Below are 15,397 nucleotides of genomic sequence, written 5' to 3' on the forward strand. Positions count from 1 at the left end.
CCTTCGAAGTTGTGACCCCATTATGTAATTCAAATCAAGACGAAAAATCAAGTAGATCGCACACAGTTTATTATAACCAACCGTGTGAGGTGCAGCACAAAATATCTTGGGGCACCGTCGGAGTATAGTACGCATATGGCTTACACGAGAAGGTGTGACGGCTACAGTACACATCCCGCTCTGAATAAGGGACCGTGTCTTGTGACACTTTGCGCGCCAGTTTTTTCGCTGAAGCGATTCCAAATTTTTTGCTTCCGCGGAAATATCTACCTCCCCGCCCCTCCCCTTAATAAAAGCCACATTTTCCCTGTTTCTGCCTTCCTTTCCAAGTTGAAACCTTCACTCCTTCCTTGCAGCGTCGCCTCCTCGCCAGCGGCCCTCCTTCATGCTTCTTAGCCTCTCCTATCCTGACAGGTAATCCACACCCGACCCCTATCCTCCTCCTCCTTCCACATCCCACATGCCCCGACCGCTGGCGCGACACCTTCCACCCAAATCACTGACCCCTCCACCAAATAAGTGCCGCCCTAAGCCATGGTGCATGCAGTATAGCTAGGATCTCAAGGAGCATTTGGCAACGGAGAAGCAAATCGCGGCCGCATGCATGGATGAGGTCACGATGGCTGCCATTCATGTCGACCCCTAGATCTTGGAGGAGCACCTCGTCGTTGAGGCCACCATCGACGCCTCGTGCACCGATGATGCTACGCGGTTGGCTGTTTGGTTCAATTCTGCAATGCGATGTTCAATTGTTGTGGGTGCATTCTGTTATTATATACCATGTGAGAAATAAATCAAATTTGGCTGTACTACATACATGAGAAACAAATACAATTGCTATATTTCCAAGTTATTAAGCATGCTTGGTTTGGTTAACTGTCTGATCTTCTATTAGGAGTATGTTATATTGTGCAATTTGGTGCTCAGTTAATGTTTGGTTCATTTGTTGTGGTGTTTAGTTAACTGCCTGGTTCAATTCTACAATGCGATGTCCAATTGTTGTGGGTGCATTCTATTGTTGTATACCATGTGAGGAATAAATTGAATTTGGCTGTATTAAATACATGAGAAACAATTACAATTGCTATATTTCCAAGTTGTTAAGCATGCTTGGTTTGGTTAACTGTCTGATCTTCTATTAGGAGTATGTTATATTGTGTAATGTGGTGCTTAGTTAATGTTTGGTTCATTTGTTGTGGTGTTTAGTTAACTGCCTGGTTTAGTTCTATAATGCGATGTCCAATTGTCGTGGGTAGAATTTCGTATTGGTGTGCATGTGAGGAATAAATAGAATTTGGTTGCACTTAATACATGAGAAACATATACAAGTGTTATATTTCCTAGTTCTTAATCATGCAATGTGCTTATTTTTCATCAACATATTTTACTAATAGCATGCGAACCCTTACTTAACCTGATGACTAACTACTTTATATGTGTAGCAGGGAAACAATGGGAAGCATTGAGGTTTACAATCGAGGTTAGCACGTGCATGGTCCGTTGTCTAATAGCACATTATTGTGCAATTGCAGGAACCATTCTAATATTTAGGTTTTTAACAATTAGGTCTTGCACATGTAGGTCCTCCTGTCATAGGTTTTGACCCACTGTTCGACCGTTTTTGTATATGGGGAAATGAGTTGTCCATGAATATCAGTCAAGTCAAGAAACTCAGAAAGATTGTTAGGATAAAGAAATTAGCGACAAAAAACAACAAGATCTTTGTCTGCACAATGAAGAAGACATCAGTTCACTACAGGATGGTACTAACTATTATACCGTTGCCTTTTTTATTCCTTTGCCCCATTTACAATATAGAGAATATATTTATGCACATCCTTGTTTTCAAGCCTTTCCAAAGCAGTTCACTGATGATTACCTCTCAGGCCACCTGTATGGTCAGGAGGCGAGGAAGGTATCCATGCAACACCCATGGTTCAATATTGAAGTGTTCCTGAAGAGGATGAAGGATGGACGTTTAATCATCCACAGGCACTGGCCTAAAGATACAAAGACCTTCAACATCAATGAAGGATCAATATTCGCCTTCTGCTTCAGCAGTTTTCCAAATGAGATACATCTGTCTATGTACCGTCTATGATGCTAATTTCGAAGGTTATAGATGTTGCATGTGAAACTTGGTGTTGGTGTAGTTGTGTAATGGGGTAGCTGAGTGCTGAAGCTATATGATGTTGTACTCTAATGTACTTAAATTATGAAAATGAAATATATTGTGTGCTTAATATGAAATGTCAATCAGATTAATAAATGGATTATTAATGATCGGATAATTAGCCTGCTAATTGGGTTTTTCTATTGCAAACGGTTATTGAGAAAACACCGTGCGCGATGCATTCAATAACGCACATAGTTTCAAGAAATAAACCGTGTTAGATTAATGAACAATCAAACACGACATCCTCTTGAAAACTGTTTGCATTAGGCCACCTGGCGCAAACGTTTACCACATAAAACTATGTGTCATGGACAGTCTTTGACACACAGTTTCTTCTACGCATCGTGTGTGATGCATTCAATAACACAAACGATAAAATTGTTAATACTGTGTGCAATGGAAATGCTATCACAAATGATTTAACAGGGAAAATTGTGTGTGGTGTACTTGCGAACATAAACATTTTCTTTGGAGAGACTGTGTGGGATGTATATACGAACGAAAACGTTTACGGGGACTGACTGTTTGGGATGTACTTACGACTGGAAATGATTTCACCTGTATAATTGTATTTTTTAGCACTACCATATGTATAACCGTATTTGGTCGCTCGCCGGTCGCACACGACCTCATTTTTCCGAGCGTGTGTTCCAGGAGGGCCTATCCCTGATGGTTTCTGGGTCGTGTTGGAAGGACTCCCCTATCGCCCACACTCACTAGGCGACGGTTCCAAATGTTGTCGCAGAAAGGGGTTAAAAACCGTTTGTATAGCACCTCGATGTACTAGTGACTGTACGTATAACCGTAATTGATCGCTGCTGGTCGCACACGACATCATTTTGCCGAGCGTGTGTGCCAGGAGGGCATAGCCCCGACGGTTTTTTGGGTCACATGGGAAGGACCCCCCTATCGCAGTCACTCACTAGGTGACAGTTCTGAACGCCATCGTGGAAAGGGGTTAAAACCGTTTGTATAGCACCTCATTGTACCAGTGTACAGTAATGCTAGCACAGAACTCAGAACAATCAGATTTACGAGGTTCAGTACAACTACCCCATTGTGGAATTTTGCATGCATCATTAAAATCTTCCAGGTCCATGGTAAATGATTTATCATAAAGATCAAATAAAACAGAGTGTGTCTTGCACTGGACAGAATACTTAAATCTCCTCACAAAGGAATTGGTAAGGTTGTAGTACTGAGGGCACTTATCTGACACAAAGTCTGTCAGCTCGGCATTATGCACGTATGCATAGAATTCATCCTTGAAACCGGCATGGGTTGATCCGACGGCATTCACAAGGTTGCACCAAAGACTCCCTTGGTGGTTCGAGACCAGGCTCACGTATCGCGGGCCTTGGGGATTTATTCTTCGAAGAACCACCTTGGAACACTTTCCTCGACATTTTCTTCCTCTCTGAAACATTTCTGACATTTTTTCGTGGCACAAAATAAAAGTGAACCAAACTCAACAACACTAATAGCAACTACTCCCACAAGTGCCTAGAGGCTATATCATGCAACAAAACTACTTTGGACCACATAAATTTGTCATGCAAGCTCAAGAACATGGTCGCTACATCAGCAAAACTTTGCAATATATAAAGCACTAGAACAAAAACTAATTGGACCATTGGAGGAGTCACATACCGATGAACAATCCCCCAAAACAGTTTTGCAAATGGAGATTTGAGCTAGGAGATCAAAAATGGCAGCAAGATGAGCAAAAACATAGGTTTGAGCAACGGGATGATTTTTTCTGGAGCTAGATGAAGTGGATGGGTGCTGGCATAAGTGAGGGGGACCCACAAGCCAGTAGGCGCGCCCAGGGGGTGGGCGCTCCCTGTGGGCTTGTGGCCCACTGGTGCACCTCCCTGAGGTGTTTTCAGTGCCAAAAATTCTTAAATATTATGGAAAAAACATACTAAATTATCAGGGCATTTGGAGAACTTTTATTTTCTGGTCATTTTTTATTGCACGGATAATTCAGAAAACAGAAAAATAATAGTATTTTTACTTTATTTATTCTAAATAACAGAGAGTAAAAGTTGGGTACAGAAGGTTGTGCTTTCTAAATTCATCCATCACATGCCTGTCAAAAGGAATCCATTAATAAGGTTGATCAAGTCTTATTAACAAACTTCTTCTGAATGACATGAAACCGGAGAATTTTCGAATAACACTAGGTTACCTCAACGGAGATATGCATGTCCCCAACAATAAGAATATCATATTTATTTTCGATCGTGGGAAGAGGGAATTTGAATCCTCCAATAGCAATTCTTCGAATTTCTCTAATAGAGTTGATACTATTCACTTGAGGTTGTTTCTTCAGAAAGTGTGTCGTACACTCATTACCATTAACAAGAAAAGTGACATTGCCCTTGTTTCAATCAATAACAGCCCATGCAGTATTCAAGAAGGGTCTACCAAGGATGATCGACATACTGTCGTCCTCGGGTATATGAAGAATAACAAAGTCCGTTAAAATAGTAACCTTGCAACTACGACTGGCACATCCTCACAAATACCGATGGGTATTGCCGTTGATTTATCGAGAATTTGCAAAGAGATTTTAGTAGGTGTCATCTTATTCAAATCAAGTCTACGATACAAAGAGAAAGGCATAAAACTAACACTGGCTCCCAAATCACATAAAGCAGTTTTAACATAGTTTCTTTTGATGGAGCATTGTATAGTTGTATCTCGGATCTGCTAGTTTCTTTGGTATTCCAACATTAAATGTATAGTTAGCAAGCATGGTGGAAACTTCAGCTTCCGATATCTTTATTTTATTTGTAATAATATCTTTCATATGATTAGCATAAGGAGACATTTTCAGAATATCAGTCAAATGCATACACAAAAAGACAGGTCTAAGCATTTCAACAAAGCGTCAAACTCCTCATCATCCTTTTTGTTGGATGCTTCAAGAGGGAAGGGCATGCGTTTTTGAACCCATGGTTCTCTTTCTTTACCATGTTTGCTAGCAATGAAATCTATGTTATCATATCTTTTATTCTTAGGTTGTGGGTTATCAAGATCAACATCAGGTTTAATCTCCACATCATTATCATTACTAGGTTCAACATCAACATGAACATCATCATTATGATTGTTACTAGGTTCATGTTCATCACCAGATTGTGTCTCAGCATCAAAAATAGAAATATCGTTTGGATTCTCATGTGTGTCTATAACAGGTTCACTAGAATCATGCAAAGTCCTATCATCATTCTTTTTCTTTTTAGAAGGACTAGTTGAATCAGTATTAATTCGCTAAGAGTCTTGCTCAATTCTCTTAGGATGGCCCTCAAGATACAATGGTTCCTGAGTCATTTTACCACCTCTAGTCATAACTCTAACATCATGATTATTGTTTTTATTATTCGTCTCATTAAGCAAATCATTTTGTGCCTTGAGAACTTGTTCTACTTGAGTTTTGACCATGGAAGCATGTTTACTAATAACCTTCAGATCATTAATAGTTCTACACATATAATCACCCAAGCGTTCAAGCATATAAGTATTACGTTTCAATTGTCTACTAACATATGCATTGAAGTTTTCTTGTTTAACAATAAAGTTATCAAATTAATCCAAGCATTGACTAGTAGACTTATTATAGGGTATATCACCTTCATCAAATCTATAGAGATAATTTACCTCTACTACATGTGTCGGAGTATTAAGACCAAGTATTTCTTCAATAGGCGGTAAATTCTTAACGACTACGACTTTAATACTGTTTTCTTTCATAGATTTCTTTGCCTCTTGCGTATCTTCAGGACTGAGAAATACAATACCACTTTTCTTCAGAGTCGGCTTAGGCGGTGCTTCAGGAAGAGTCCAATCATTATCATTGCTCAATATATTATTCAATAGTATTTCAGCTTGTTCAATAGTGCATTCCCTAAAAACACAACCAACACAAATATCTAGGTGGTCCCTAGAAGCATCGGTTAGTTCGTTATAAAAGATATCAAGTATTTCATTTTTCTTAAGAGGATTATTAGGCAAAGCATAATTAATTGGAGAAGCCTCCCCCAAGATTGTGGCAAACTCTCTTCTTCAATTTGCACAAAGTTAAATATTTCCTATAAGGCAGCTTGTTTCTTATGAGCAGGAAAATATTTTTCGGAGAAGTAGTAAATCATATCCTGGGGACTACGCACACAACCAGGAGCAAGAGAATTAAACCATATCTTAGAATCACCCTTTAATGAGAAAGGAAACAACTTAAGAATATAGTAATAGTGAATTTTTTCCTCATGAGCAAATAGGGTGGCTATCTCATTCAATTTAGTAAGATGTGCCACAACAGATTCAGATTTCGAAAAGATCAGATTCAACGAAAGTAATTAACTCAGGTTCGACAGAGAATTCATAATCCTTATCAGTAACAAAGATAGGTGAAGTAGCAAGCTTAGGATCATATTGCATTCTAGCATTCAAAGATTTTTCTTTCCACTTGCCTAGTAGTTTCTTAAGGTCATCCCTATCCTTACAAGCCAGAAAGTCCCTAGCTACCTCTCCATCCATAACATAACCCTCAGGTATAATAGGCAATTCATATCTAGGAGAGCTAGGTCTAACAAGTGTTTCAAAGTGTTCAGTTTCAAAAATATCATCAGTTTTAGCATTCTCAATATCTTTAGCTCTAACAAGTTGTTCATCAAGAAATTCACCCAGTGGCACAGTATTGCCAAGCACAGTATCATCATAAGCATCATGCATAGCAGAAGTAACATCATCAATTACTTGCGACATATCAGAATTAATATCAGGTGTAGGTGTCACAAGCTTACTCAAAACAGAAGGTGTATCAAGTGCAGAGCTAGATGGTAGTTCCTTACCTCCCCTCATCCTAGAGGGAAAAATCTTGGGTTTGGTATCTTTCAGATTCTTCATAGTGATCAACAGATATAAATCCCAAGTGAATTAGAGAATAGAGCTATGCTCCCCGGCAACAGCGCCAGAAAAAGGTCTTGATAACCCACAAGTATAGGGGATCGCAACAGTTTTCGAGGGTAGAGTATTCAACCCAAATTTATTGATTTGACACAAGGGGAGCCAAAGAATATTCATGAGTATTAGCAGTTGAGTTGTCAATTCAACCACACTTGAAAGACTTAATATCTGCAACAAAGTGTTTAGTAGCAAAGTGGTATGGAAGTAAGGGTAACAGTGGCAAAACTAACAATAGCAGTTCTATAGCGATTCTAACAGTGGCAACAGCAAAGTAACTTAGAAAAGATCAATATGTGAAAAGCTCGTAGGCAATGGATTAGTGATGGATTATTATGTTAGATGGCATTCATCATGCAACAGTTATAACCTAGGGTGACACAGAACTAGCTCCAATTCATCAATATAATGTAGGCATGTATTCCATATATAGTCATACGTGCTTATGGAAAAGAACTTTGCACGACATCTTTTGTCATACCCTCCCGTGGCAGAGGGGTCCTAATGGAAACTAAGGGATATTAAGGCCTCCTTTTAATAGAGAACCGGAACAAAGCATTAGCACTTAGTGAATACATGAACTCCTCAAACTACAGTAATCATAGGAAAGAATCCAATTATTATCACCTTGGGGTATGCGGGTCATAACTCGTAATAGGTGTCTACAACTTGCAAGATCGGATCAAGAACTCACATATATTCATGAAAACATAATAGTTTCAGATCTGAAATCATGGCACTCGGGCCCTAGTGATAAGCATTAAGCATAGCAAAGTCATAGCAACATCAATCTCAGAACATAGTGGATACTAGGGATCAAACCCTAAACAAAACTAACACGATTACATGATAAATCTCATCCAACCCATCACTGTCCAGCAAGCCAACGATGGAATTACTCACTCTCGGTGACGAGCATCATGAAATTGGTGATGGAGGAAGGTTGTTGATGATGATTATGGTGACGAATCCCCCTCTCTGGAGCCCCGAACGAACTCCAGATCATCCCTCCCGATGAAGAACAGGAGGCGGCGGCGACTCCGTATCGTAAAACATGATGAATCCTTCTCTCTGATTTTTTTCTCCCCGAATAGGTACTTATAGAGTTGGAGTTAGGGTCAGAGAAGGTCCAGGGGGCCGACACGCCTGCGGGGCACACCCTAGGGGGTGGGCACGCCCCGAGGGCTTGTGGCCTCTAGGTGGCCCCTCTAGTTAATTCTTGCACCAGTATTTGTATATTCCACAAAAATTCTCCATAAATTTTCAGATCAATTCGAGAACTTTGATTTCTGCACAGAAATAACACCATGGCAATTCTGCTGAAAACAGCGTAAGTCCGGGTTAGCTCTATTCAAATAATGCAAATTAGAGTACAAAACAAAGGCAAAAGAGTTTCGAAAAGTAGATACGATGGAGACGTATCACCCGGCATAGGTGAACCAATGTTGTTGTAAATCTCAGCCACAAATCAAGTGGTCAGTGTTGTTCTCATTGTCAAATGAGAAGCGGAGGGTCACAAGTTTCGGGTATAGAAGCCGGTCTACTACGTATCGGAAGTGCTCACCCCATGCAAATCTAGGTATCTGCATTACTAGAAGATGGCCTATATAGTTTTTATGGCATCCTGAAAGCTCCGACACAACTTTCAAGAGTGTCGACTACGGTGGCATCCAAAGTACCACTGAATGACATAATTAACAATAGGTACGCCACTGGCCACACAGCCAAATGGGCTATAGAGCTCCTCCCTTTAGAAATTGTGTACAAACCACGCCGAGCTAATAAATCTCAGTTGTTGGCTGATTTTTTCGCTGAATGGATGGAAGCCGAGCTCCCCAGAGAATACTGTACGTACTCGCATTGCATGATGTACTTCAATGGCTCCAAAATGCTTGTCGGACTGGGGGTTGGAGTAATCCTCACATCCCCCACTGGCGACAATATCCAATACGTACTAACATATCATGTACACCGATTCCAACAATGGGGCCGAATACGAGGCTCTATTGCATGGACTTCAGATGGGAACATCAATGGGCGTACAACAGCTCGAGGTGTGGGGAGACTCTAACCTCTCCATCTCCCAAGTCAATGGCAAATCCGACGCTAAAGACCCAAAGATGATAGCATATCAAAATGTCGACCTGAAAATATCCGCCCGGTTTGAAAGGTTAGAATTTCACCATGTCCCCACAGCCTTTCGAGCCGGATTCTTTTGGCCCACTGCTCGCTCAGATACCCACACACTCGTCCAACATTGTGTTGGATGTCAGATCTTTGCAAATCAAAGCCTCATGCCCCAAGGCTCTTGGGACGATGCCGATCACCTGGCATTTCGCGGTCCGGGGGCTGGACATGGTCGGATCACTTAAAAGGGGGGACTAATAAAAAGAAATGGTGGAATAACTGATGGATCCAATTTCATAGCCAGGAGGTAAAGGACTGGTGTACTAACATGGGCATTAAGCTCAGTTATGCCTCGGTATATCACCCACAGACCAATTGGCATGTCAAACGGGCCAATTGACTAATCTTGAGCGGCATTAAACCTCAACTGATCCGTTCCCTAAAATAATCGGACTACCACTGGGTGGAGGAGCTCGAATCCATATTGTGGGGCCTGCGCACCACCCCTAATCAATCAATGGGATACACGCCATTCTTCATGGTGTATGGAGCAGAAGCAGTCCTCCCCTGCGACCTCATCCACGACGGCCCCAGAGTGCGCATGTACGAAGAAAAGGAGGTCGAGCTATATCGGCATGATGACCTGGACGCCCTGGAAGGAGAGGGCGACATAGCTCGGGCCCGCCCTACCTTTTATCAACAGTAGGCCAGGTGTTACCAGAGTAGGGAAGCTCGGGCGAAGGAATATAATGTGGGCGAACTCATTTTACGCCACCCAAATAAGCAGAAGAATAAGCTCTCACCTAAATGGGAGGGTCCTTTCCAAACTGATGAAGTGCTCACAGGAGGTGTGTATCACCTCCGCAACCCAATGGACAATCGCCTTGAACCGAACCCATGGAACACAGCTCCTCTTCGGCGCTTCTACGGCCAGACCGGTGTCGTCACCCTCACTGGTCTTTTCTTCTTTCTATAGTTTTCTCTTAATTTTTCCTTTTGGATTAGTTAGCATATGTCAGGCTGTGTTCGGCTAAACCGAGCTACATTAAGTTTTCCTCGGCATACATTTTCAAATGTACTACCTGGTTATACCTGGGGGCTTCTTTTACAAAGCCGATAAAAATATATATCTCAAGCATCTATTCGTTCCTGTCATGTTTGCACCCTTCCAATATCGTTATTAAGCCACTATATGCATCAATTTGACTTAAGGTTTGGCCAAGCAAGGTTGCCTTGCTCCTATCCTTACCCCTACATTCCCGATTGTTTGACTAGGGGGTCAAGGGAGCACCTTTCTGATTGTTACGTCCGGATCACACGGGTACGTACCTCAGACGGGTGAAGCCGAAAGGTAGCGTTCTTAAGAAAATAATTAATCGGTCACAAGGGATGTGAAAATAATTGGTGATCATCGCCGAAACCTGGGGTTCTTTTCCTGAGGTAACCATTACCTGCATAGCACGGGTATATGGTTACAACGTTTATGGTCAACATGACAACCCGAAGAAAGGAACCCATGGAGGAACTATTTTCTTCAGAAGATGTTTCTTACGTTAAACAGTGATATAACACGACTCCCCGAGCGCGTTTTGTCTACATGCACCGAAGGGTCGGATTGCCTTGTTCTCCGAAATGACTTCCTGGTGATCCCAGGTCACATAGTAAGAAACACTCCTTGGCCAATGGCGGGGGAGGCAGAAGCCGATGGCCGGTTAAGAAAACGTTTAAAGAACGGTTGGAGAATGTTTGATGTAAAGTACATAGATACGTAGAATCAAACACAATGTTCTCGGTCGAGAACTTGAGATCATTTATTATGGCGTACAAGGTACATTCTTCCTACCAAAACCAAGCAGCAGGCATCACTTGGTCATATACCAAATGAAGTGGCACTTATTGCTCGTCCGGTCCTACTGGCCCAACTCGAGCTAGATGCTCTGGGCCAAGTTTGGTAAAGTGGGTCTTGACCATCGCCCCTACCTCCCGTGCTCCCTCTTGATAGTTTGACATCTTCTGTAACTTGAAACAGCGTCGAGCTCTTTTAAAACGGTTAGCCAGCTCGGCCATCCCTCCGGAGGCGTCTTGTTCGGCCATAATGTCTTGACCATGCTCTTCATAGCTTTCCGAGCTCGCTCGTGCACAATGGACGACACCTTTAGCAGGTTCCCTCCAAACGAGCTAGCCTCTTCCTCGGGATGCCCATTAAGGATACCTAACAAGAGACATGGCATGTCTCTTACATTTGTATAATACACATAATTTTCGTATTCACAAGTTAAGATTTCACTTACCAAACATGCCACCTTTGAATCTCTGGTTCTCCTCGTGGGCTTGTGCCAATTGAGTTTTTAAACTCTCAATTTCTTCGACTTGTCGCTAGTTTTCCTCTTTAAGCTTGTTCTTTTCCTCATGACTTCGGGTCAGCACCTGGCGGCCGGCTTTCTGCTGCAATTCTGAGTACCTTTGAGACTCTTTGGCTATATTGAGATCCTTCTGCAGTTGATTTATTGACTCAGCTGCTATAAAGCAATCTTTCATTAGAAAAGGTGCCCCAAAAAATTTATGCATGTTAAACTTTTTAATCATCGTGTGCTTCCCTGGTGAACTTCTTGGCCTCCTCCAGTTCGGCCTTCGCAGCTGCCAACTATGTTTGGTTTAGCTCAAGGTCCTCAGACAATTATTTTTTGTTCCCTCGAGGCCTGCACCATGTTGTAACAACATACAGATTCAAACCCTTAACTCAGCCATCCCGACCAAATTTAGGCTAATGGGCTAATGGGTTAGAAGTTGTGTTCGGTTATCAAAACCAATCACATACCTATAGGTGGGTCAACAGAAGGTTGGCGGCTCCCTCAAGTCCTGCTTGGGCGGCTCCGAGATATGCGGCACCGAACTAAGAGCGTTAAACTCTTGTTCACAAAATGTAGAGTGACGTAGTGACTCCTTCCACCATCGGTGATTCATCACACTTTTGACTTTGGAGTTGGTGACTGAGACGTCCTCGAAATCCCCTGGAAGTTGGTCTGTGGCAGGAACCTCTGCATTGGCGCCAGCCCTAGCCGAAGACCTTGGTTCGGGGTTACCCGTGGCACCTCTTTAACGCCCTTGAACAAAGGTGGCTCTACGTGTCTCTTGCAGCCCTCAAGCAAAATTTATGAGTGCTTGCCGCGGCTATAACGATGCGGAACTACGAGTTAAATACATTACCTCTTACACATGGGCGCGGTTGACGTAATTCTCACGGCTGCCGCGCATTGGAGGCTTTACGGTTGTTCGACATTGATGCCGCCGGCGCCGTTATTGCCGGTGTTCGGTGCGCGGTGCGACGACCCTTGGGAGTACAAGTCAGCGTACTCGAAATGACGGGAGGCGAACGTCTGATACGTCTCCAATGTATCTATAATTTATAAAGTATTCATGCCATGTTTATAACAATTTTATATGGTTTGGGTGCTATTTTATATGATTTAAATGAAACTAACATGGACTGACGCTGTTTTCAACAGAACTACTGTGGCGTTGTTTTTTGTGCAGAAAGTTCTCCAAATGCAGCAAGACTTTTTGATGACTTTTTTGGAAGAACAGAGGCACTAGAAGCTTCATGCGAGGGTCAGAAGAGCCACGAGGGCCCCACTACCCACCTGGGATATTTGTGACACTTATAGGAATAGCTCTATAGATTGATCGGAAAGGATAACTTTGAGATGGTTTCGTACCCTACAAACAATTACTTCTTATGTTCTCCGCTAGATAAGAACTTTGGAGTGATTCTTTGCTGCATGTTGAGGGATTGTTATATGATCCAATTATATTAGCATTGTTAAGAGATTGCACTAGTGAAAGTATGAACCCTAGGCCTCATTTTCAAGCATTGCAATACTGTTTGTGCTCACTTTTGTTACTTGCTACCTTGCTGGTTTTTATTGTTCCTACTGCAAAAATCAATATATAATATCATTACTACACTTGTATCACTATCTCTCCACCGAATTAGTGCACCTATACAATTTCCCATTGTTTTTGGTGTGCTGGGGACACAAGAGACTCTTTGTTATTTGGTTGCAGGGTTGTTTGAGAGAGACCATCTTCATCCTATGCCTCCCACAGATTGATAAACCTTAGGTCATTGACTTGAGGAAAATTTGCTACTGTCCTACAAAACTCTGCGCTTGGAGGCCCAACACGAGTCTACAAGAACAAGTTGTGTAGTAGACATTGTTGGGGATATAACCCTGCGATGAGACCCGCCCAACTGGGCTGGGTTAGGATGTTGGCGACTCATAAAGGTGGCCTTAGACATGCCTAGGAGGTCAAGACGTGAGACCCGAGGGGCGACTTACGAGGTGAGACACCGGAGGCCCAAGCCCAGAAGATGGTGCGAGATCCGGCGTTGTAAGCCGCCTGACGGTGACTTGTCTAGTAAGGCAAGGCGACTTAATTAGAAGCAGGGTCGGTCATTAGATAAGACCTGACCCGGACTCTTGTAAGCCGAGGGCCTCGTCCTGTATATATAAAGGCGAGCCCCTATGGCGGGTAAAGCTAAGAAACAATTGATCGTGAGTTAGGTTAAGTGATTATGCTCCCTTGTAATCAATACTCAAGCAATACAACTCAAAGCAGGAAGTAGGCTTTTACCTCGATCGTGAGGGGCCAAACCTGGCTAAACTCGTCTCCTTCATCCCGTTCAACCCCTTCAAGCTAACCTATGTTGCGATGGCTCCACACCTAAGTCCTTTAACAAGGGCATATGCCGTGTTAACCCCACGACAGTTGGCGCCCACCGTGGGGCCTGCGCATGGTGGTTTCGAGTTCTTGAAGGGCTCTTTCCCAGGGATCGAGGGATACACTGTTGGCAGGATGACTAAGAGTCGTCGCGGCAAACTCTACATCGATGATGTTGGCTGGGGCCCCGAGGCCTGCTACGTCTTGAGCTTGTTGGAAATATGCCCTAGAGGCAATAATAAATTAGTTATTATTATATTTCCTTGTTCATGATAATTGTTTATTACCCATGCTATAATTGTATTGATAGGAAACTCAGATACATGTGTGGGTACATAGACAACACCATGTCCCTAGTAAGCCTCTAGTTATCTAGCTCGTTGATCAACAGATGGTTACGGTTTCCTGACCATGGACATTGGATGTCGTTGATAATGGGATCACATCATTAGAAGAATGATGTGATGGACAAGACCCAATCCTAAGCCTAGCACAAAGATCGTAGTTCGTATGCTAAAGCTTTTCTAATGTCAAGTATCATTTCCTTAGACCATGAGATTGTGCAACTCCCGGATACCATAGGAATGCTTTGGGTGTACCAAACGTCACAACGTAACTGGGTGGCTATAAAGGTGCACTACAGGTATCTCCGAAAGTGTCTGTTGGGTTGGCGCGAATTGAGACTTGGATTTGTCACTCCGTGTAAACGGAGAGGTATCTCTGGGCCCACTCGGTAGGACATCATCATAATGTGCACAATGTGATCAAAGATTTGATCGTGGGATGATGTGTTACGGAACGAGTAAAGAGACTTGCCGGTAACGAGATTGAACAAGGTATCGGTATACCGACGATCGAATCTCGGGCAAGTACAATACCGCTAGACAAAGGGAATTGTATACGGGATTGATTGTGTCCTTGACATCGTGGTTCATCTGATGAGATCATCATGGAACATGTGGGATCCAACATGGGAATCCAGATCCCGCCATTGGTTATTGACCGGAGAACGTCTCGGTCATGTCTACATGTCTCCCGAACCCGTAGGGTCTACACACTTAAGGTTCGATGACGCTAGGGTTATAAAGGAAGTTTGCATGTGGTTACCGAATGTTGTTCGGAGTCCCGGATGAGATCCCGGATGGCACAAGGAGTGGTAAAGATTTATATATGGGAAGTCCTGTTTTGGTCACCGAAAAAGTTTCGGGTTTTATCGGTAACGTACCGGGACCACCGGGAGGGTCCCGGGGGTCCACCAAGTGGGGCCACCATCCTCAGAGGGCTGCATGGGCCAAGTGTGGGAGGGGACCAGCCCCAGGTGGGCTGGTGCGCCCCCCAACAAGGCCCAAGGCGCAGGGAAGAGTGGGAGGGGGGCAAACCCTAGGGCAGATGGGCCCTAAGGCC

This window comes from Triticum aestivum, chromosome 2B, assembly GCF_018294505.1.
Source record: "Triticum aestivum cultivar Chinese Spring chromosome 2B, IWGSC CS RefSeq v2.1, whole genome shotgun sequence".
Taxonomy (NCBI): Eukaryota; Viridiplantae; Streptophyta; class Magnoliopsida; order Poales; family Poaceae; genus Triticum; species Triticum aestivum.